The sequence below is a fragment of the Nerophis ophidion genome, linkage group LG01 (assembly GCF_033978795.1).
Source record: "Nerophis ophidion isolate RoL-2023_Sa linkage group LG01, RoL_Noph_v1.0, whole genome shotgun sequence".
Classification (NCBI taxonomy): Eukaryota; Metazoa; Chordata; class Actinopteri; order Syngnathiformes; family Syngnathidae; genus Nerophis; species Nerophis ophidion.
In genome coordinates this window covers 78,956,616-78,981,347 of record NC_084611.1, presented here as the reverse complement: position 1 = coordinate 78,981,347, position 24,732 = coordinate 78,956,616, and the positions used below count along the sequence as shown (strand labels likewise).

The 24,732-nt window shown below is 42.0% G+C and overlaps 1 long non-coding RNA gene across 1 annotated transcript in view; it reads right to left on the bottom strand.

The window, feature by feature from the left end:
- Positions 1-6,386: 6,386 nt before the first annotated feature.
- LOC133560180 (uncharacterized) overlaps positions 6,387-24,732 on the bottom strand; it is a 26,599-nt gene continuing 8,253 nt past the window's right edge. The window contains exon 3 of the long non-coding RNA XR_009808397.1: positions 6,387-6,804. This is a non-coding gene — a long non-coding RNA (uncharacterized LOC133560180). The remainder of the gene's footprint in view (positions 6,805-24,732) is intronic.

Sequence of the window (24,732 nt, the reverse complement as noted above, 5' to 3'; positions counted from 1 at the left end):
AGTAATGCGAACGTTGTATCGATCCGTTGTGGGGAAGAAGGAGCTGAGCCGGAAGGCAAATCTCTCAATTTACCGATCGATCTACGTTCCCATCCTCACCTATGGTCATGAGCTTTGGGTCATGACCGAAAGGATAAGATCACGGGTACAAGCGGCCGAAATGAGTTTCCTCCGCTGGGTGGCGGGGCTCTCCCTTAGAGATAGGGTGAGAAGCTCTGCCATCCGGGAGGAACTCAAAGTAAAGCCGCTGCTCCTCCACATCGGGAGGAGCCAGATGAGGTGGTTCGGGCATCTGGTCAGGATGCCACCCGAACGCCTCCCTAGGGAGGTGTTTAGGGCACGTCCAGCCGGTAGGAGGCCACGGGGAAGACCCAGGACACGTTGGGAAGACTATGTCTCCCGGCTGGCCTGGGAATGCCTCGGGATCCCCCGGGAAGAGCTAGACAAAGTGGCTGGTGAGAGGGAAGTCTGGGCTTCCCTGCTTAGGCTGCTGCCCCCGCGACCCGACCTCGGATAAGCGGAAGATGATGGATGGATGGATGGATGGATTCACAAAAAAGTAACAAGTCATGTGAGTATGAAGTGGACGCATGTAAAATTAGCAAAGAAAATTAGCATGATAATGTTACCATTTTAACCCCGCGGTGGAATTTTTTTTTTTTTTTAAGTCATTGTTTAATCTGCTCAAACCATGGGTGTCGAACTCTGGCCCGCGGGCCAAATTTGGCCCGCCGTGTAATTTCATTTGGCCTGCCGGTATTATACAGTGGCGGTGCCGCTGTATCACCGTATTCAACGCTAATTCTCATACTTGCCAACCCTTCCGATTTTTCCAGGAGAATCCCAAATTTCAGTGCCCCCCCACCCGAAAATCTCCCGGGGCAACCATTCTCCCGAATTTCCACCCGGGCAACAATATTGGGGGCGTGCCTTAAAGGTACTGCTTTTAGCATCCTCTACAACCTGTCGTCACGTCCGCTTTTCCTCCATACAAACAGCGTGCCGGCCCAGTCACGTGATATATGCGGCTTCTACACACACACAAGTGAATGAAAAGTATACTTGGTCAACAGCCATACAGGTCACACTGAGGGTGGCCATATAAACAACTTTAACACTGTTACACCACACTGTGAACCCACACCAAACAAGAATGACAAACACATTTCGGGACCGCACCATAACACAACATAAACACAACAGAACAAATACCCAGAACCCCTTGCAGCACCAACTCTTCCGGGACGCTAAAATATACACCCCCCGCTACCAACAAAACTCGATTTTGCAGGTCACTATAAAGTTATATAAGCCTTGCTTGTTCAATATTCAATGCAAAACTTGTTTGGGTCCCTATTAAAATGTTAAGTTGTTCAACTTTGGCCCTAATAAAAAAAAAGTGGACTTTTACAAAATCATGCTGATCGTCAAATTATTTATATTTATTACTTAGGTTGGGGGTAAGGTTAAGGTTTTAAAAGGTCCTAAAAAAGAAAATAAAAAACCGTCCAATGCTCATTTGTTTTTTTTTTTATTCTCCATTGTTTTCGTTTTATTAAAATGGCTGTTAAGGCTATAGCACTGTATAGGATCAGGCTTGCTCTTGTTATTTTGCATATTTGAAAAAAATATATACATCAATCAATAAGGTTAAGGTTTTCATTGTATATTAGTGCAGCTCCCTACCCCTTTTTAAGGGGACGGACAATATGCACATTCGTATTGTTCGGAGCTGATGGCTCATTCAGCGCAAAAAAACCTGTCTGATTTGAGCCAGGTTTCGCTCAGACCAATGACGTTAAGATTGTTGTCTCTAATAATCTCATTAACTAATAACGTTTTGGGAGACAATGCCCCTCTTGAATGCCCTTCTTCATGCAAAACGGGGCCCCTCACACTGATCTCAAAGACCTACGCAGAGCGCATGTTCTGCATTTAGGACACCTGACTGACACCATAACGTTATTATACCGACAGCGTTTCACATCAGTTTAATGCAGGTGAAACCAACATTAGTTACAGTTACAGTATTATGTTGACAGCAGATTTCTTATCGGAAAATATTTCAAGTAAAAGTGGACTTCATAGCATTAAATTGTTGTAGCGGGCTGGCAATGACCAAAGATTGTTTATTGAGAGAGAATAATCTAGCGCGTGGTGTTGTACAGCGCACACCATGTGCTGCACAAAGTATATTGGCAGTCTGTTACATCATCTTCTTTTTGTCACAAGAGAAAAATATAGAGGACAAGACCTTGGTGTCCTCAATAGTATTTACGGCCATGAGGGGGAACTGCACTTTAAAAAAAAAAAATGTGCCTATCGTTCACAATCATTATGAAAGACATGACGAAGGATTGATTTTTTTTTTTTAATGCAATCTACATTGGCACTAGTGTGTGAATGTGAGTGTGGATGTTGTCTGTCTATCCGTGTTGGCCCTGCGATGAGGTGGCGACTTTTCCAGGGTGTACACCGCCTTCCGCCCGAGATAGGGACAAGCAGTAGAAATTGGATGGGATGGCATTCTAAAAATTAAATAAACGTAAATAAAAATCTGCTTACAACGGAGCCAAAAGGAGCTCCACTATTCCGCCCATAAAATCAGATAAATAACCATTTAAAAAGTGCCAACAATACTCCATTTACATTTTGTGACATGATTATTAACCAAGTGTTAGTGATATTGTTATTACAAACGCTAGCGCAGACCAACGATTTATAGCGACGCCGTGATCACTTCCTGTGTCCCGAGTGGTCTGCTGTTTCCTCGCTTCCTTGCTCCCTGTAAATTTATCCTAGATCCTAAATTATTTATCTCACCTGGACTGGCTGTTGATATAATCCGACAAGTCGGGACACTTTGATAGCCATTTAGGACCCGGAACTAGCGTGGACGACACGAAAAGCACTTCTTCCCCTCTGACATCCTACCCTGTTTCTTCTCGAGGATTCTGAGACAATCTACATATAAAAGGAATATATAAATATCCGAGCAGTCGGCATCCTAATGACAGCAGACCTTGAACAGTAAGTGATGTTTGATTATGTGTTGACCCTCATGAAGTCTACACTAAATGATAATCAGTGATGACGAACAACAAAAAACAACAAAAAATGCATGATAGCATGAATGTGTCTCCATGGTGAAGGTCCCCAACCACCGGTCCAGTACCGGTCTGTCATGATCCGTGATCTGGATCATGTTTTGTTTAGTTATGTTCTGTTAGTTTTGGACTCCCTTATTTCCTGTTTTGTGCACTTTGGGTGTTTGTTTTGGTTTCCATGGGTACTAATTGTTTTCACCTGCTTCTGATTAGGAAATAAGCGGTAGAAAATGGATGGATGGATTATTATTATTATTATTATCATTATTATTATTATTTTTATTATTAACTTTGTGACATAATACAATGCACATTTATGAACATATAAAATATAACAGTGACAGATTGTAGCCAAAGGCTGATTTCCATCTGCATCTCATCTGGGGATGGTGTGGCGTGGTTGAGAGAGTGGGTGCCAGCAACTTGAGAGTTCCTGGTTCAATCCCCACCTTCTACCAACCTAATCACGTCCGTTGTGTCTTTGAGCAAGACACTTCACCCTTGCTCCTGATTGTGGTTAGGGCCTTGCATGGCACCTCCCGTCATCAGTGTGTGTGAATGTATGTGTGAATGGGGGAATATGGAAATAGTGTAAAAGCGCTTTGAGTACCTTGAAGGTAGAAAAGCGCTATACAAGTATAGCCCATTTACCATCTCATCGAAAAGAAACGAGCCCAGAGCTCCCACTGATTCAGTGGTATAGTGAGTTGTTTTTTTCATGCACTTATTTTTGCTGTATTTGTCTGGCACAAGTGGAAAGCCGGTCCCTGAAAATAATGCCCACATTAAACCGGTCCGTGGTGCAAAAAAAGTTGGGTGCCACCATACTTGCCAACCTTGAGACCTCCGATTTCAGGGGCTGGAGGGCACGGTTGGGGGCGTGGTTAAGAGGGGAGGAGTATATATACAGCTAGATTCACCAAGTAAAGTATTTCATACATATATATATATATATATATATATATATATATATATATATATATAGTATATATATGTATATAAAATAAATACTTGAATTTCAATGTTCATTTATTTACACATTTACACACATAACACTCATCTACTCATTGTTGAGTTAAGGGTTGAATTGTCCATCCTTGTTTTTCTAACCATATACATGTACAGTAGAAGGCAGTATTGTCCTGTTTAAGAGTGTCACAACATTGCTGTTTAAGGCAGACAAACTGCTTTTCGGTAGACGAAAACGGACTGCTGTTGTTGTGTGTTGTTACCGTGCTTGGGAGGAGGTTAATGTAACTGCCGAACAATAAACCCACATAAGAAACCACGAACTCGCCCCTCGATCATTCTACAGTTATAACGTCATTGGGTAGACACGCTGTTGTGGGAAAGCGGACGTGAAAACAGGCTGTCGACACGTCACTCAGGTCCGCATGGAGCTGGAGGGGGCGTGGCCTCCAGCTCCGCCTGAATTTTGAGAGGTTTTCGGGAGGATATTTGTCCCTGGAGGTTTTCGGGAGAGGCGCTGAATTTTGGGAGTCTCCCGGAAAATCCGGGAGGGTTGGCAAGTACGGGTACCACTGGCGCAGTTGACGCCAAAACCTAATTTAAACAGGAAGGTCTGCAGCACTCATCAATTGTCTTAGTGCCTACTATTATTACATGCAATTTTATACTTTGCACGCTCTGTTTAGTGCGTGGTATTTGGATCTTAGTAGTAGTCCAACAATCCCGGAGAGAGCAGTTAAAAAGTCCTTTACGCTAATGGGCAGAGGAGTTCTAGGGGCAGCGACAATAACCGATGCCGTCAGTCAACGTCCTGCAGCTCGGCATTAAAACCTCCGCGTCCTTCTGCGTGTTACCACTTCCCCGGGGTGTTATCCTCCTCTCACCCAGCTGCTTTGACAGGTCAGTTAATACTGACATTATCTCCCAGCGCCACAATGACAGCTCGAGCTGCAGGGAGCCACTCATTAACTCCGCCCGGGCATGTACGGGAGGACGTGTGCCTCCGAGCGGCTGCACGTGCGTGTGTTGATTACTGGGACGGAAGTCATTAACCAAGTCTAACAAGTGTTAAAGAGATGAGGGACAATCCAAATGTTTATCTCGGCGAGGATAACAGATTGGTGTCACCGTTCAGGCGTATCATGGAGCACTCTGTGGAGGTCGTACTGTAGACAATACCTTGTAGAGTACACACGTGTGTGTGTGTGTGTGTGTGTGTGTGTCTGTGTGTGTGTGTGTGCGTGCGTGCGTGTGTGTGTGTGTGTGTGCTGGCAATGTTTACTTGATGGGGACATCTCTCTGTTTACACATTCACCTTTAGGGGACCTCTGACGGTATGGGGACAAAAAATACAGGTCCCCTAAAGCAGTGATCCACAACCTTTTTGTATCCGCGGACCGGTCAACGCTTAATAATTTATTCTGCGACCTCCTTTGCTGCTCGTCTCGGCGCGCCTTTCGGTGGCCGGTGGCTGCGTCTTCCGCGGGGGTTCATCTCTCTCCTGGTCGCTCTCGTCGTCTTCGTCGTCTGTGGTTTCTTCTCCTAATTCTGCCTCGATTGTTCCTCCTTCTCCCCTTTTAAACTGCAGCAGAAGATGCAGGGATTGAGAGCAGGTGTGTCGTCTACGCACCTGACTTGGATTGCTGCAGCGTCGCTCCAAGCGCACCCCGCCTCTCCGCTCCGCTGCATGCTCCGCCTCCTGGCCGCCATCTTGGGTAGGACCGCTGTTTGTCCTATCCTCCTGTCGGCTCGTCGGCTCTGTCTCTCCACACTGTTATATTTGTATTCCCATTGTTGCTTTTTATTTGCATTCTTATTGTAATATTTTTGTATTTTTTTTCCATTTATACCCCCATTATTTACTTTTTAAATTGATCTCAACTCTCTACACTGCTGCTGGAATTTTAATTTTCCTGAAGGAACTCTCCTGAAGTAATTAATAAAGTACTATCCATCCATCTATCTATCTATCTATCTATCTATCTATCTATCTATCTATCTATCTATCTATCTATCTATCTATCTATCTATCTATCTATCTATCTATCTATCTATCTATCTAATAGATACATGAATGACTAAATAAATAATGAACAAGGTTCTCATAAATAAATTCAGACATAAGGTAAAGATGTTTATTATGTGAATATTAACAGTCTAACCACAAGGCCACTGAGCAGGTTTTAGCAATATTGTCATTAAAGCGTTAATGCAGACAAACTATTTTTATCAGCACTGTGATAACCCACAGCTAACTAGACTTTGACGGTCTCAAGCCGTCCTCGCAAAAGGACATCATTTTGAGCAGGTTGGACTCGCTTTTATTTTTCAAAACCAGCTTGTCGGCGGTCGGGTCACTCCTCCGCTGCGTCTCCTGTCTCCCTCTGCTGCTCGCTCCGCCGTCTGCTTTCCAGCAGTCTGTACCTCCGTCTGACTCTTGCGCTCCGTCTCCGTCGTTGTCTGTTGTTCTGTCCCCGCACCATCACCAACCCCATTCTCTACTCCTTCTCCCCTTTTATACATCGAGAGGAGATATGTTAATCGTGTCCAGGTGCGCCATCCACACACCTGATTTCGTTTGTGGCTTCGCCCCCGGCACGCCCCGCCTCGCCTTTCGCTCGCCATCCCCACCTCCTTGCCGCCATCTCCAGCGTGCCCTGCCTGTCTGTCGGACCGTCGGCTCCGCCTCTCCACATTGACATATTAGGCTGGTGAGCTGCTCCATCGCCTATGAGTTGGTGAAAAGTAATTCTAGATTATAACTCATGCCTCTCACTTACACAGAAGAATGTGGCCATAAACCGAGACGTTGGTCAACATTCAACTTAGACCCGCAGACGTAAAAAGATTGTTTGCTGCCCTTTTTTTTAACCCTTTGTGTGGCTTCACGGTGGCAGAGGGGTTAGTGCGTCTGCCTCACAATACGAAGGTCCTGCAGTCCTGGGTTCAAATCCAGGCTCGGGATCTTTCTGTGTGGAGTTTGCATGTTCTCCCCGTGAATGCGTGGGTTCCCTCCGGGTACTCCGGCTTCCTCCCACTTCCAAAGACATGCACCTGGGGATAGGTTGATTGGCAACACTTTACAAAAGCGACTTGTCCAGGGTGTACACCGCCTTCCGCCCGATTGTAGCTGAGATAGGCGCCAGCGCCCCCCGCGACCCCAAAAGGGAATAAGCGGTAGAAAATGGATGGATGGATGTGTGGATTATGATTTTGTCCCCATCCAAACGAGATGGGGACGAAATCCTAATGAGAGCAGACACTGTACAGTAAGGGACTGTTTTATTTTGTTCGTAGTTTATGTATCTTCTTCAGCACTTAGCAATACTGCGACATGATACTGAGTGTCGTTGAAGGGAAAAGTGAACATTGCAACTGTGAAATGCTTAAAATTAGCTAAATACATAAATATTACATGTTAATACTTTCAGTACATGTGCGTATATAAAACGTTGATGGAGGTTTTTTGGAATTTTTTTAGAGCGCTTTGTTGGCGGAATAAGGCAACTCCGAGTAGCTCCATTGTTAGCTGACTTTTGCTAACATTTATTTACGAGTTAGAATGTGTTAAAAAAAAAAAACACGTGTTCTTGTCTTACATATGGATTGTGAATGGAAGCCAACATTCCAAAGTACTGCAGTTCCTCTCTAAAGGGGAACATTATCACAATTTCAAAATGGTTAAAAACAATAAAAAATCAGTTCCCAGTGGCTTGTTGTATTTTTTGAAGTTTTTTTAAAATTTTCACCGGTCCCGGAATATCCCTAAAAAAAGCTTTAAAGTGCCTTTTTTTCGCTCTCTGCGAAGACACTGTCCATTTTCCTGTGACGTCACACAGTGCTGCCAATGTAAACAAACAATGGCGAATACCACAGCAAGATATAGCGACATTAGCTCGGATTCAGACTCGGATTAAGCGATTCAGCAATTTACGCATGTATTGAAACGGATGGATGGAGTATGAAAGTATTGAAGAAGAAACTGAAGCTATTGAGCGAATAGCTATTGACGCTATTCATAGCCATAGCATGGCCGAATAGCTGCGTTAGCATCACCGGTAAAATGTGCGGACCAAACGATCAGGACTTTCACATCTTGTGACACTGGAGCAACTTAAATCCGTCGATTCGTAAGTGTTGTTTTCGGATTAAATGTGGGTGGAAGGAAACATAATATAGTTTCAAATGTACATACAGTTAGCCTAACTAGCATGTTAGCATCGATTAGCTGGCAGTCACACCGCGACCAAATATGTCTGATTAGCACATAAGTCAACAACATCAACAAAATTCACCTTTGTGATTTTGTTGACTTTATCGTTGCAAATGCATCTGCAGGTTATCCATACATCTCTGTGCCATGTCTGCCTTAGCATCGCCGGTAAAATGTGCAGACACTCCGGCACATTCAAAGGGGTCTGGCGGCAGATTTCTTGCCACTTTTGCATCTTCGGGCCAGTGGTGCAACTTGAATCTCTCCCTGTTAGTGTTGTTACACCCTCCGACAACACACCGACGAGGCATGATGTTTCCAAGGTTCCAAAAAATAGTAGAAAAAACGGAAAATAACAGAGTTGAGACCTGGTGTTTGTAATGTGTTTGAGAAAAGGAAAATGGAGGCTGTATTACCTCGGTGACGTCACGTTCTGACGTCATCGCCCCAAAAGCGATAAACAGAAAGGCGTTTAACTCGCCAAAATTCACCCATTTAGAGTTCGGAAATCGGTTAAAAAAATATATGGTCTTTTTTCTGCACCATCAAGGTATATATCATGGGTGTCAAACTCTGGCCCGCCGTGTAATTTCATTTGGCCCTTCAGGCAATAATAAATTAACTTTAGAGCTGGCCCGCCGGTAATATACAGTGGCGGTGCCGCTGTATCACCGTATTCAACGCTAATTCTCATACTTGCCAACCCTCACGATTTCTCCAGGAGAATCCCAAATTTTAGTGCCCCCCCCGAAAATCTCCCAGGGCAACCATTCTCCCGAATTTCCACCCGGACAACAATATTGGGGGCGTGCCTTAAAGGTACTGCTTTTAGCAGCCTCTACAACCTGTCGTCACGTCCGCTTTTCCTCCATACAAACAGCGTGCCGGCCCATTCACGTGATATATGCGGCTTCTACACACACACAAGTGAATGCAAGTTATACTTGGTCAACAGCCATACAGGTCATACTGAGGGTGGCCATATAAACAACTTTAACACTGTTACACCACACTGTGAACCCACACCAAACAAGAATGACAAACACATTTTGGGAGAACATCCGCACCGTAACACAACATAAACACAACAGAACCCCTTGCAGCACCAACTCTTCCGGGACGCTAAAATATACACCCCCGCTACCAACAAAACTCGATTTTGCATGTCACTATAAAGTTATGTAAGCCTTGCTTGTTCAATATTCAATGCAAAACTTGTTTGGGTCCCTATTAAAATGTTAAGTTGTTCAACTTTGGCCAGCGGCTTTGTTCAGTTTAGAATTTTGGCCCACTCTGTATTTGAGTTTGACACCCCTGGTATATATTGAGGCTTACATAGGTCTGGTGATAATGTTCCCCTTTAAGATGAGTCAGCCAGGTGAGTTTAGAACAAGGCACAATGTGTTCATAAATTGATGCCAAGTTGAGGGTTTGGTGATGGGGGGGTAATCAACGGACTGAATGTGGAAAACGGAGACGTTAAGGGGTAATTGCAGTGTGTATGCAGGTAATTGGAAGTTGAATTAGTCACCACTCTGTCTTTGTGTAGGAACCAGAGAGCTCTTTTTAGATTAGAGGTGAGGTGTACAGGCTTGTACTGTATTACCAGTACATAGGGGGAAAATGGTCAAGGTGTTTAATGGTTTATTTTATATTTATATTTTCCAAAACGAAGAAATACGTCCTTGTCCTTTTTTCCAATCGACTTTTGTCTGTTGCTGAATGGGCGTCTTTGACAAGCTTTTTAGCATCACAAAGGTTTATTGTGACCTTTATACATGACTGAGGTACAAGGTTCTGTACCTCAAGGTTTTTTCTTTTGAATATTTTTGTCGTACCGCGGTGAGGGATGTCTTGTCTTTGGTTCTTTCTGTCTAGTGATTTGCATGTTTTATTTTGAAAAGCAACTCCACTTGTTTCAGATCACGGGCCCTTCCTCTTGTGTCACCAGTCTGACGTAGTCCCTGTGTAAGGCCGGTTCGGCATCGTGGTACCGGGTTCGATTCCCTCGAGGATGCGTCAAACGAAGAACACAACAAAGGTAAGATCTAACAAATCTATTAACAAAAAGTGAGCTCTGAACAAAAACACTGGAGCTAATAAAAAGGGAAACAAAAGACGCTAGCGTGAAAGCTAGGAAATACGATTTGGCACGATGGCACAAAAAATGAAAACAAAGACGATTAGCATGTGAGCTAAAGATGACAACAAAGTGGCTTAGCTAATGAGCTAGCGAGAAAAACATACCTGACGTTACTTGTTGCATGTGAGCAAATTAGAGTCCCAGAAAGAATAAACAGAAGAGGCTGGCTTATAAAGGGAAGGTAATTAGCAGTGAACAGGTGTGCAGGAACCGGGAGTAACAGCTGAAACTAATTAGTAACCATGGTAATGGATTAAACGGGAAATAAACGGATCAGACGGAGAATGAGAACAAAGATGGAAAAATAAACAATAATATTTGAAGATCCGAGTCACGGATCGCAACACCCTGACCCTTGATTGTTTCCACCTGTTTCCCATTACCCTCATGTTTCATATAAGCCCATGCCTCCCCTTGTTCTCTGCCAGCTTTCGGGCCTGTCTAGCATCCATGTTCATGTCCATGCCTTGCCTCAGCCCACGTCTACTTCCTTGGATCCAGAATTCCCACGCTGCAATTTTGAGTTGTACTTTTTCTCCTCCTCAGAGCGACTTTTGTTATCTAGCTTTTGTTCAACCGAAGTGGTGAGATATGATTTTTTTCTAATAATCTTTCCTTCGTCAAAGTTTTTGAGTGATTTTTCGTTTACCTTTATTAGACTAAGATTAGAGAAGAAATGTTTATAGTTATTGTTTTCTTCCTCCTGTTGGAGCGTTTTATGTTAAGTTTTCATAGCAGATACGACGCTAATTATAGTTTGTCGTTATTTTGGTATTTTCCTCCTTTTTAGGAGTGATTTTCGGTTGTTCCCATTTTGGAACCTTTTTCGCTGACCAAATTGTTACTTATGGAATTTGTATAACTCTGGCTCTGGAGGTTAAAGGCCTACTGAAATTAGATTTTATTAAAACGGGGATAGCAGGTTCATTCTATGTGTCATACTTGACCTTTTCGCCATATTGCCATATTTTGGCTGAAAGGATTTAGTAGAGAACATCGACGATAAAGATTGCAACTTTTGGTCGCTAATGAAAAAGCCTTGCCTGTACCGGAAGTCGCAGACGATGACGTCACAAGGGTGAGGGCTCCTCACGTCCTCACATTGTTTTTAATGGGAGCCTCCAGCAGCAAGAGCTATTCGGACCGAGAAAACGACAATTTCCCCATTAATTTGAGCGAGGATGAAAGATTTGTGGATGATGATATTGATAGCAAAGGACTAGAAAAAAAAAGGCGATGGCATTGGAACGGATTCAGATGTTTTTAGACATATTTACTAGAATTATTCTGGGAAATCCCTTATCTTTCTATTGTGTTGCAAGTGTTTTAGTGGGATTAAATAGTACCTGATAGTCGGAGGGATGTGTCCACGGGTGTCTTGACGCCAGTCTCTAAGAGGAAGTCGACGGCAGCTGCATGGACGGCGCAAGCTCAGCTGATCTCCGGTAAGAGGCGACTTTTTACCACAATTTTTCACCGAAACCTGCCGGTTGACAAGTGGGCGGGAACCATGTTCGCTTGACCGCTCTGATCCATAGTAAAGCTTCACCTCCAGGAATTTTTTAACAAGGAAACATTGTGTGTTTGTGTGGCTAAAGGCTAAAGCTTCCCACCTCCATCTTTCTACTTTGACTTCTCCATTAATTGAACAAATTGCAAAAGATTCAGCAACACAGATGTCCAGTATACTGTGTAATGGCGCGATGAAAAGAGACGACTTTTAGCCGCAAATGGTGCTGCGCTAATATGTCCCCTGCAACCCAGGACGTCACGCGCACGCGACATCATTCCGCGACGTTTTCAACAGGAAATTCCGCGGGAAATTTAAACTAAACTGGCCGTATTGGCATGTGTTGCATCTGAGTCCCTTCCTTAGTCCAAGCCTGACAATTTGTGAATGACTATGGAAAAGTAGCTTTGGCTATAAAGAAACTGTGATCCCTTTCCCCTTTTCTGACAGTCATAGTTTTTGAAACGCTTACATTTTCGATTTTAACCTCATTAAATTTGCTTATAATGTAAAGCTGCAGCACGGGAGTTAGTGCATGTGTCTCACAATACGAAGGTCCTTAGTAGTCCTGAGGTCAATCCCGGGCTCGGGATCTTTCTGTTTGGAGTTTGCATGTTCTTCCCGTGACTGCGTGGGTTCCCTCCGGGTACTCCGGCTTCCTCCCACCTCCGAAAACATGCACCTGGGGATAGGTTGATTGGCAACACTAGATTGGCCCTAGTGTGTGAATGTGAGTGTGAATGTTGTCTGTCTATCTGTGTTGGCCCTGTGATGAGGTGGCGACTTGTCCAGGGTCAGAGGTAGGTAGTAACGCGCTACATTTACTCCGTTATATCTACTTGAGTAACTTTTGAGATAAATTGTACTTCTAAGATTAGTTTTAATGCAACATACTTTTACTCTTACTTGAATATATTTATAGAGAAGAAACGCTACTTTTATTCCGCTCCATTTATCTACATTCATTTCGCTACTGATTTTTATCGATCTGTTAATGCACGCTTTGTTTGTTTTGATTTTGTCAGACAGACCTTCAAAGTAGGATCCATCACATGTCTGCGTTTCACCAATCAAATGCAGTCACTGGTGACGCTTGACTCCGTTTCACCAATCAAACAGAGCCAGGCGGTTACATGATTAACTGCACACTTGTTTTTTTTTTCCATAAACCTTTATCTATAAATTTCAACATTTACAAACAGTTAAAAATAATAATGAAAGTAAGTACAAAAACAGTACAAAACTGTATAAAAACCATACAAAACAGGGTTGTAAATTCAAAGTAACTAAAATAGAATGCAAATATATATATATATAAAATAAACAAAGTGCAAAGCCATAGGCTCACTCAATCTCAGTAAATAAATTGAATTTGGAACACAGCATCATCGTTTTCACAGCTTTTTGTTTGTTAGAGGTAGAGTGTTTTAATGTAGAGTTCTAAATCTTTTTTAAAGGCACAAAAAACAGGTCTGGTATTGAGAAACTTACATTTATGAATATAAAACTTAGCCAACAGTATCATGAGCTTGCAAAGGTAAAATTCATTTTCAATTTTTTTTTCAATACAGTGTAAAAACAAATATATATGATCTAATACATATTATTGTATTAATTGCTTAAGAGGCTTCACGGTGGCAGAGGGGTTAGTGCGTTTGCCTCACAATACGAAGTTCCTGCAGTCCTGGGTTCAAATCCAGGCTCGGGATCTTTCTGTGTGGAGTTTGCATGTTCTCCCCGTGAATGTGTGGGTTCCCTCCGGGTACTCCGGCTTCCTCCCACTTCCAAAGACATGCACCTGGGGATAGGTTGATTGGTAACACTAAATTGGCCCTAGTGTGTGAATGTGAGTGTGAATGTTGTCTGTCTATCTGTGTTGGCCCTGCGATGAGGTGGCGACTTGTCCAGGGTGTACCCTGTTTTCCGCCCGATTGTAGCTGAGATAAGCGCCAGCGCCCCCCGCGACCCCGAAAGGGAATAAGCGGTAGAAAATGGATGGGATGGATGGATAGTTGCTTAAGAGATATTCCTGGCTCTGAATTTGTTCATTGCTATTTTTGTGCATTACTTGTTGCCGTCATCATTAAACAAACAGGTTACTCATCAGTTACTCAGTACTTGAGTAGTTTTTTCACACCATACTTTTTACTTTTACTAAAGTAAATATTTGGGTGACTACTCCTTACTTTTACTTGAGTAATAAATCTTTAAAGTAACAGTACTCTTACTTGAGTACAGTTTCTGGCTACTCTACCCACCTCTGTCTAGGGTGTACCCTGCCTTCCACCCGAATGCAGCTGAGATAGGCTCCAGCACCCCCTGCGACCCCAAAAGGGACAAGCGGTAGAAAAAGGGTTGTATAGATGGATGTAATGCTGCTTTTCCTATAGTGGGACTAATTAAATTTCTCATTTTTGCCACCTAGATATATCGCAAATAAATAATTGAAAAGAATCGAACAATCTCTTTTTCCTTCTGTGTCATTAGGTTTAATAGGATTTTATCAAATAAAATCATCTCTGATATGAGTGTAAAATACCAACAGCATGCCACATCCAATAATAATCTCAAAGGGATTTGAATAATACATAAAAAATGATATCTGCGCGAGTTTTGGCAAATGGATATGATTAGTGCTGATAATGTTTCTGCTTATCAAGTGTGCGTTATCAAGTATTACAATCGAATCTGCGTAATGCGTTCATGATTGTGTACCACTGACAATGTGATGATTCAAGTTGTATTATTGAAGCTGCACAGGCTGGCCAGAGACCATAGTTTCTCACGGCAACATCTAATGTTCACTGTGACGACACCACTGAAGAGTACACCTGATGGCAGATAACACAAATGTGACGATAACCATAAAGAGGGTTATGGAGCTTAATGCGACATATCGACCAAAGTGCGACAAGTGTCTAAGTCCCGGCCACTTATTGCAAAATGACAAAAGTTGCATATAATTTAGTGAATAGTACTAAAGTTCATACAAAACCCCAAACCAGTGAAGTTGGCACATTGGGTAATTTGTAAATAAAAACAGAATACAATGATTTGCAAATCCTTTTCAACTTATATTCAATTGAATAGACTGCAGAGACAAGATATTTAATGTTCAAACTGAGAAACTTAATTTTTGTTTTGCAAATAATCATTAACTTGGAATTTAGTAGCAGCAACACGTTGCAAAAAAGTTGGCACAGGGACATTTTTACCAATGTGTTACATGGCCTGTCCTTTTAACAACACTCAGTAAAGGTTTGGGAACTGAGACCAATTTTTGAAGCTTTTCAGGTGGAATTCTTTCCCATTGTTGTTTGATGTACAGCTTCAGTTGTTCAACAGTCCGGGGTCACCGTTGTCGTATTTTAGACTTCATATTGCACCACAAATTTTCAATGGGAGACCGGTCTGGACTATAGGCAGGCCAGTCTAGTACCTGCAGTCTTTTACTATGAGGCCACGCTGTTGTAACACATGGCTTGGCATTGTCTTGCTGAAATAAGCCGGGGCGTCCATTATAATGTTGCTTGGATGGCAACATATGTTGCTCCAAAACGTGTAAGCACCTTTCAGCATTAATGTTGTCGTCACAGATGTGTAAGTTACCTATGCCTTGGGCACTAATACACCCCCATACCATCACAGATGCTGGCTTTTGAACTTTGCGTCTATAACAATCCGGATGGTTCTTTTCCTCTTTGGTCCGGAGGACACAACATCCACAGTTTCCAAAAACATTTCGAAATGTAGACTCATCAGGCCACGGAACACAGTCCATCTTAGATGAGCTCAGGCCCAGCGAAAGCTGGAAGCGTATCCGGGTGTTGTTGATAAATGACTTGTGTTTTGCATAGTAGAGTTTTAACTTGCGCTTAAAGATGTAGCGACGAACTGTAGTTACTGACGGTGGTTTTCTGAAGTGTTCCTGAGCCCATGTGGTGATATTCTTTACACACGGATGTCGCTTTTTGATGCAGTACCGCCTGAGGGATCGAAGGTCTGTACTATCATCGCTTACGTCCAGTGATTTCTCCAGATTCTCTTAACTTTTTGATGATATTACAGACTGTCGATGGTTCCTTGCAGTAAATTAAATCTAAATTCCTTGCAGTAGCTGGTTGAGAAATGTTGTTCTTAAACTGTTGGACAATTTGCTTGTTTGTGAATGACTGAGCATTTCATGGGAGCTGCTTTTATACCCAATCATGGCACCCACCTGTTCCCAATTAGCCTGTTCACCCGTGGGATGTTCCAAATAAGAGCTTGAAAGGCATTCCTTAACTTTTTCAGTCTTTTTTACCACTTGTGCCAGCTTTTTTGAAACACGTTGCAGGCATTAAATTCCAAATGAGCTCATTTTTGCACAAAATAACCAAGTTTTCCAGTTTGCACGTTAAGTATCTTGTCTTTGCAGTCTATTCAATTGAATATAGGTTGAAAAGGATTTGCAAATCATTGCATTCTGCTTTTATTTACGATTTACACAAAGTGCCAACTTCTCTGGTTTTGGGTTATGTACATTATAGTACTAAAGTATATAGTACTAAAGTGACACAGCATATTTCTGTAGCGCGTTCAAGTACCCTCTATTGAAGTTAGAAACACAGGCGTCACTTGTTTTTAAAGACTGTGTGAAGCCTAACCCCCAGTAGATGCACTTATAATACATTTGTTCATATTACCCACAGATGATAAATTGTCTGTGTATCAGCTAATCTCTTCAATTTGAAGTAAAGGGAAACTTGACATACAGTATTTATGATCATATTTAAATGCGCAATAACAGGCGATATGAGGCTGTGGGGACTGGAGCTCTTGCAGAAACGTTTTAGAAATTTAACTTACTGCGTCATGAGCTTAACTTGATTAATTGTTTTAATTACCATGCTACTACAATTTAAAGACAGTATAAGTGTCATAATGTTGTTGTTTTTTTTTATTTCTACCATGGATATTTCAGTCATTGTACTTGCTCAAATTGTCTAACATTCCTCGGTACAAAATAATGCCATGCTCAAGATGCGGAGGGCAGCAGACGGCGTGCCGGTAAAAGTATATTTAAACACATAACAGTAGTGCAGCGTTGAAGTGCACAGGCAGCAGGGGAATGCTAATGCACAAATCATCCCTTGCAGAAAGCAAACAAAACGTTGACATTGAACCAGCAGCTGATAAGCTGCAACAGCTGAAACTAAATAGACTTGATTAGACAAACGAGAACAGGTGCGTCGGCAAACAAAGGGAAAGTGAAAAGTACAGCCGGAAGTAGAACTGCAAAATAAGAGCGCAAGACAGGAACCAAACATCAAACAGGAAAAAACAAATCCACACAATCCTGACAATAATATTATGCATAAAGACTATGTTTACACTGTTTAAATCTGATTTTTTTGCCAGCTGACTGTTTGGATTACAACTAAAAAAGCTGTGTGATAAACAGATACAGATTTCGTAAAACACTAAACTACAAACATAACCCTAGTCACTTACTGTATAATGTTGGCTCTCACGGGGATGTTGACTAAAGGAATGTTTGTATCTTTCCGTTTAGATGAAGAATTAATAATAATGGGTGCAAGCTAGCGTCTTTTTGAGTCTTTTCTCGCCATGGGTATAAGTTGGATGTGAAAGATGACCAACCAGGGACGGCGTGGCGCAGTGGAAGAGTGGCCGTGCGCAACCCGAGGGTCCCTGGTTCAATTCCCACCTAGTACCAACCTCGTCATGTCCGTTGTGTCCTGAGCAAGACACTTCACCCTTGCTCCTGATGGGTGCTGGGTAGCGCCTTGCATGGCAGCTCCCTCCATCAGTGTGTGAATGTGTGTGTGAATGGGTAAATGTGGAAGTAGTGTCAAAGCGCTTTGAGTACCTTGAAGGTAGAAAAGCGCTATACAAGTACAACCCATTTATCATTTATCATTTAAAATATGATCTTTATCAGACTCCAGTACAAACTCGCACATGCCTCAATGTGGCCTTGATTGTTATGATCCGTTGCTCGGATCATGTTTTGTTCTGTTGGTTTGACTACCTCAGTTCTGTTTTCAGCACCCCTGGGTTTGTCAATCAATCAATCAATGTTTATTTATATAGCCCTAAATCACAAGTGTCTAAAAGGGCTGCACAAGCCACAACGACATCCGCGGTACAGAGCCCACATAAGGGCAAGGAAAAACTCACCCGAGTGGACGTCGGTGACAATGACTATGGGAAACCTTGGAAAGGACCGCATATGTGGGCGACCGCATATGTGGGCAACCCCCCACAAGTCAAGTCAAGTCAAGTCAAGTTGTGGTTTCCATAGGTGCTGATTATTTTCACCTGCCTCTGATTAGTGTTAGGGATGCTCACCTGCTCCTGGGCACTAATCAGAGAACAACATATTCCTGTCAAGTCAAGTCAAGTTGTGTTTTCCATGGGTGCTGATTATTTTCACCTGCCTCTGATTAGTGTTAGGGATGCTCACCTGCTCCTGGGCACTAATCAGAGAACAACATATTCCTGTCTTTTGCCACACACTGTCTGGCTGTCTCATTTGCTGCTATGCAACGAGTTGAGTCGTCTACTTATTTAATTCATTTTGCTAAGATTTCGCGTTAGCTTCCTTAGCTTTGCTTCCCATGTGATTGGCACTGTCACGCCAAAGTTCTTCCCCCCTACAAAAACCTTCCCCCCGGAAGAAATTTGGCGTGACAGCCCCTCCAATGCCTGAAGGACCCCAATGAGGGCTTGACAATACCGAGTTATATGACTCTTAAGGGTTACAGCTGCAAAATTAGCAAAGCAAAAATAGCGTGAAAGGTTAGCATGCTGGAATGCTAATATTTTTTCCTCACGGTTATTTTTCACCTATGACAATCAGCCAATTATCATGCTTTTAAAACAGGCAGCTGTGTGGCCTGCTTTAAGGTCCTTCCACCCTCATTGGGGTCCTTCGAGTAGTTTCTTCCGGGGGGAAGGTGTTTGTAGGGGGCAAAAAATTTGGCGTGACAGTCCCTCCAATGCCTGAAGGACCCCAATGAGGGCGTGACAATACCGAGTTATATGACTCTTAAGGGTTACAGCTGCAAAATTAGCAAAGCAAAAATTGCTTGAAAGGTTAGCATGCTGGAATGCTAATATTTTTTCCTGACCGTTAAGGGTTGCAGCTGCAAAATTAGCGATTCAAAAATAGCGTGAAAGGTTAGCATGCTGGAATGCTAATATTTTTTCCTCACGGTTATTTTTCACCTATGACAATCAGCTAATTATAATGCTTTTAAAACAGGCAGCTGTGTGGGCTGCTTTAAGGTCCTTCCACCCTCATTGGGGTCCTTCGAGTAGTTTCTTCCGGGGGGAAGGTTTTTTTGGGGGGGCAAAAAACTTGGCGTGACAGCCCCTCCAATGCCTGAAGGACCCCAATGAGGGCGTGACAATACCGAGTTATATGACTCTTAAGGGTTACAGCTGCAAAATTAGTAAAGCAAAAATAGCTTGAAAGGTTAGCATGCTGGAATGCTAATATTTTTTCCTGACCGTTAAGGGTTGCAGCAGCAAAATTAGCGATTCAAAAATAGCGTGAAAGGTTAGCATGCTGGAATGCAAATATTTTTTCCTCACCGTTATTTTTCGCCTATGACAATCAGCCAATTATAATGCTTTAATAAACAGGCAGCTGTGTGGGATGCTTTAAGGTCCTTCCACCCTCATTGGGGTCCTTCGAGTAGTTTCTTCCGTGGGGAAGGTGTTTGTAGGGGGCAAAAAATTTGGCGTGACAGCCCCTCCAATGCCTGAAGGACCCCAATGAGGGCGTGACAATACCGAGTTATATGACTCTTAAGGGTTACAGCTGCAAAATTAGCAAAGCAAAAATAGCTTGAAAGGTTAGCATGCTGGAATGCTAATATTTTTTCCTGACCGTTAAGGGTTGCAGCTGCAAAATTAGAGATTCATAAATAGTGTGAAAGGTTAGCATGCTGGAATGCTAATATTTTTTCCTCACCGTTATTTTTCACCTATGACAATCAGCCAATTATAATGCTTTTAAAACAGGCAGCTGTGTGGGCTGCTTTAAGGTCCTTCCAACCTCATTGGGGTCCTTCGAGTAGTTTCTTCCGGGGGGAAGGTTTTTGTAGGGGGCAAAAAATTTGGCGTGACAGCCCCTCCAATGCCTGAAGGACCCCAATGAGGGCGTGACAATACCGAGTTATATGACTCTTAAGGGTTACAGCTGCAAAATTAGCAAAGCAAAAATAGCTTGAAAGGTTAGCATGCTGGAATGCTAATATTTTTTCCTGACCGTTAAGGGTTGCAGCTGCAAAATTAGCGATTCAAAAATAGCGTGAAAGGTTAGCATGCTGGAATGCTAATATTTTTTCCTCACCGTTATTTTTCACCTATGACAATCAGCCAATTATAATGCTTTTAAAACAGGCAGCTGTGTGGGCTGCTTTAAGGTCCTTCCACCCTCATTGGGGTCCTTCGAGTAGTTTCTTCCGGGGGGAAGGTTTTTGTAGGGGGCAAAAAATTTGGCGTGACAGCCCCTCCAATGCCTGAAGGACCCCAATGAGAGCGTGACAATACCGAGTTATATGACTCTTAAGGGTTACAGCTGCAAAATTAGCAAAGCAAAAATAGCTTGAAAGGTTAGCATGCTGGAATGCTAATATTTTTTCCTGACCGTTATTTTTCACCTATGACAATCAGCCAATTATAATGCTTTAAAACAGGCAGCTGTGTGGGCTGCTTTAAGGTCCTTCCACCCTCATTGGGGTCCTTCGACTAGTTTCTTCCGGGGGGAAGGTGTTTGTAGGGGGCCAAAAATTTGGCGTGACAGCCCCTCCAATGCCTGAAGGACCCCAATGAGGGCGTGACAATACCGAGTTATATGACTCTTAAGGGTTACAGCTGCAAAATTAGCGATTCAAAAATAGCGTGAAAGGTTAGCATGCTGGAATGCTAATATTTTTTCCTCACCGTTATTTTTCACCTATGACAATCAGCCAATTATAATGCTTTAAAACAGGCAGCTGTGTGGGCTGCTTTAAGGTCCTTCCACCCTCATTGGGGTCCTTCGACTAGTTTCTTCCGGGGGGAAGGTGTTTGTAGGGGGCCAAAAATTTGGCGTGACAGCCCCTCCAATGCCTGAAGGACCCCAATGAGGGCGTGACAATACCGAGTTATATGACTCTTAAGGGTTACAGCTGCAAAATTAGCAAAGCAAAAATAGCTTGAAAGGTTAGCATGCTGGAATGCTAATATTTTTTCCTGACCGTTAAGGGTTGCAGCTGCAAAATTAGCGATTAAAAAAAAGCGTGAAAGGTTAGCATGCTGGAATGCTAATATTTTTTCTTCACCGTTATTTTTCACCTATGACAATCAGCCAATTATAATGCTTTTAAAACAGGCAGCTGTGTGGGCTGCTTTAAGGTCCTTCCACCCTCATTGGGGTCCTTCAAGTAGTTTCTTCCGGGGGGAAGGTGTTTGTAGGGGGGAAGAAATTTGGCGTGACAGCACGCTAGTTTTATTTATTTTGTATCCTGTATGATTCAATCCAATCCAATCCAATCCACTTTATTTATATAGCACATTTAAACAACAAGAACGATTTCCAAAGTGCTGCACAGCCACGTTAAAAACAATATTAAAAAAACAATATTATCCTCCACCAATGACTGAATAAAAACAACAAAAAAATTAAAAATTTAAAAATATAAAACCAATATAAAAACAATATAAAAATAAATATGATTAAAAACAATTTTAAAGGGTAAAATCAATTAAAACAGTAAAAATAGAAATCAAAGTGTATAAAAAACACAGAGGACAACAGAGGACCACACAACTCATGTAGTGTTAAAAGCCAAAGAATAAAAGTAATTCATAACAACGCGACCACCACGTTACATTGATGTCTCTTGCACATACAGTTTAACAAAGTGAAAACGAAGCAAACTGATCGGATTATCTGGACGCTATTCGTCTTTTAACGACGGGTTTATCCGAACAGCATTTTAACTCAGACGCTGCAAATTAATTGATGCATTTTTCATGGTTTCCTGCACAAACAATCAAAGAGTAATGTGCTCCCTCTGTCAATTCCACTCTTTTTGGGGGGGGAAACTTATAAATAGGATGACAATAGAACAATAACAGTAACAGAGAACAATAATACAATACAAAGGTTGGGTTTTGAAGAATTAAAAAACATTGTAGCTACACTTTACTGCAGCAAACATCCATTCCAGAACACAGTGTGAAAATATGATCTGAAAGTACCTGAGGAGAGTATGTTGTGGACAGCAAGACAAGAAAGGCGACTGTTTGACCAATCGGGGGAAAGGAACTCTATCTGGATTTATAGGTGAAATAAAAGATAAGGTCACTGTGTTGTAAGCTTTAATATTAATGCTCCATTTAATGATCCTTGCAGTGTTGGAAACTATCTTCTCACTAATCGTAAGATATAGCTCCGGGCTCTTATTTTGTGAGTGCAGCTGGACCACCGCTGGTGCTTCGAAAAGTCTGTTTTCGGGGGGAGTTATTTAAATTTTTCTGAAATACAGTGAGCAAAATCCCCAGGCTATGCTTTTATTTGGAGCCAGGCCTCCACAAGCCTCTCTTGTCTGCGATGGACGCCGGTTGTAACGATGAGCATCATTTGTAATCACAAAGCTAATTATGTGACACTCTGAAATGCACATCCAATCATTTACTTGGAGAGAGTGTATCAGGGAAGTCCGGACAGAATTGTGTGTGTGTTGATGTGTGTATATATATATATATATATATATATATATATATATATATATATATATATATATATATATATATATATATATATATATATATATATATATATATATATATATATATATATATATATATATATATATATATATATATATATATATATATATATATATATATATATATATATATATATATACACACACATACGGTGGCAGAGGTGTTAGTGCGTCTGCCTCACAATACGAAGGTCCTGCAGTCCTGGGTTCAAATCCAGGCTCGGGATCTTTCTGTGTGGAGTTTGCATGTTCTCCCCGTGAATGCGTGGGTTCCCTCCGGGTACTCCGGCTTCCTCCCACTTCCAAAGACATGCACCTGGGGATAGGTTGATTGGCAACACTAAATTGGCCCTAGTGTTTGAATGTGAGTGTGAATGTTGTCTGTCTATCTGTGTTGGCCCTGCGATGAGGTGGCGACTTGTCCAGGGTGTACCCCGCCTTCTGCCCGATTGTAGCTGAGATAGGCGCCAGCGCCCCCCGCGACCCCAAAAGGGAATAAGCGGTAGAAAATGGATGGATGGATGGATATACACATACCGTATTTCCTTGAATTGCCGCCGGGGCGCCAATTAATTTAAAACCTTTTCTCACTCCTGTGCTTACCAAAGGCATGCGGTAAAAGTAAGCATGTGTTAATTATTTTAAAACCTCTTCTCACTCCGGCACTTACCAAAGGCATGCAGTAAAAATTTGAGTGTGATGTAAGCTTTGACCTTAAATCCTACTGAATAGTCTTAATCTCCTTCCAATATGCGATTTCAAATTACCGGTATTGAAATCAGCCTCCTCCGTTTTGAAAATTATGACAGGGGAAGTGTCACTCGTGACGTCACGAGTTTGACCAGGCGGTAATACTAAGCATGTGCTAATTATTTTGCGAAGCGAGTTTGACCCGATAGTAATTCAAGACAGGCGCATACTATATGCCCCGCGGCAATTCAAGGAAATACGGTATATATATATATATATATATATATATATATATATATATATATATATATATATATATATATATATATATATATGTATACAGTATTTCCTTGAATATATATATATGTGTGTGTGTGTATATATATGTATAAATATATGTATATATACTGTATATATATATATGTGTGTGTTTATATTTATATATGTGTGTGTTTATATATATATATATATATGTATGTATGTGTGTGTGTGTGTGTGTATGTATGTATGTATGTATGTGTGTGTGTATGTTTATGTATATAACTTCCTCCAGAAGGTCTTATCTTTGTCCATGTGATGTCAGATGAAACCAAAATGTTGCTGTTTGGCCACTATACCCGGATATATGAAAAGGTTAGTCCTTTAATACGTGGAACATCATTCCTACCATCAAGCATGGTGGTGGTAGTATTATGCTCTGTTCCTGATTTGCTGCTAAAGGAACTGGTGTTTTACAGAGAGCAAATGGGACAATGAAAAAGGAGGATTACCTCCAAATTCTACAGGACAACCTAAAATCATCAGCCCGGAGGTTGGGTCTTTGGCGCAGTTGGGTGTTCCAACAAGACACTGACCCCAAACACATGTCAAAAGTGGCAAAGGAATGGCTAAATCAGGCTAGAATTAAGTTTTTAGAATGGCCTTCCCAAAGTCCTGACTTAAGGATGTGAACAATGCTGAAGAAACAAGTCAATGTCAGAAAACCAACACATTTGGCTGAACTGCACCAATGTTGTAAAGAGGAGTGGTCACATTTTCAACCAGAAGCTTGTGGTGTAACGATCTGTCACTTACTTTCTGATAGTTTTTCGTGTTTTGTACTTTATTTCCTGTTCAGTGCTCTTATTTTGTCATACTTCCTGTTTACTCCGCTGAGCACTGTTTTTGTCACACTCGCCGTTGATTGGCAACGGTCCTCAGCTGCTGTCAATCAACATAGGTCTATTTATGTTTCACTCGAGCACTCCTCAGTGCTCGAAGTTAAAACCATGTTGGGAACATCTCCATGCAAGACTGCTTTCTGTTTATAT